Below are 987 nucleotides of genomic sequence, written 5' to 3'. Positions count from 1 at the left end.
TCAGGTTAGGATGCGGACGAGAATGAGGATGAGGATAGGATGAGGACGAGGATGAGGATAGGATGAGGATGAGGATGAGGATAGGATGAGGATGAGGATGAGGCTAGGATTAGGATAGGATTAGGATAGGATGAGGACGAGGATGAGGATGATGATGACCATGAGGATTAGGACGAGGATGAGGATAGGAGGAGGACGAGAATGAGGATGAGGTTAGGATGAGGATGAGGATAGGAGGAGGACGAGAATGAGGATGAGGTTAGGATGAGGATGAGGATAGGAGGAGGACGAGAATGAGGATGAGGTTAGGATGAGGATGAGGATAGGAGGAGGACGAGAATGAGGATGAGGTTAGGATGAGGATGAGGATAGGAGGAGGACGAGAATGAGGATGAGGTTAGGATGAGGATGAGGATAGGAGGAGGACGAGAATGAGGATGAGGTTAGGATGAGGATGAGGATAGGAGGAGGACGAGAATGAGGATGAGGTTAGGATGAGGATGAGGATAGGAGGAGGACGAGAATGAGGATGAGGTTAGGATGAGGATGAGGATAGGAGGAGGACGAGAATGAGGATGAGGTTAGGATGAGGATGAGGATAGGATGAGGATTGGATGAGGACGAGAATGAGAATTAGGATAGGAAGAGGATGAGGATGAGGAAAAGAATGAGGATTAGGATATGAAGAGGATGAGGATATGATGAGGACGAGGATGAGGATAGGATGAGGACGAGAATGAGGATGACTATAACATGAGGATAGGATGAGGAAGAGTAAGAGGATGAGGATGAGGACGAGAATGAGGACGAGGATAGGATGCGGAGGAGGATGAGGAAGAGGATAGGATGAGGACGAGGATAGCATGACGATAGGATGAGGATGAGGATAGGATGAGGATGAGCATAGGATGAGGATGAAGATGAGGATGAGGAAGAGGATGAGGATGAGGACGAGGATGAGGATAGGAAGAGGATGAAGATAGGATA

Source organism: Lupinus angustifolius, chromosome LG12 (genome assembly GCF_001865875.1).
Source record: "Lupinus angustifolius cultivar Tanjil chromosome LG12, LupAngTanjil_v1.0, whole genome shotgun sequence".
NCBI lineage: Eukaryota > Viridiplantae > Streptophyta > Magnoliopsida > Fabales > Fabaceae > Lupinus > Lupinus angustifolius.
This window is presented reverse-complemented; position numbering follows the sequence as displayed.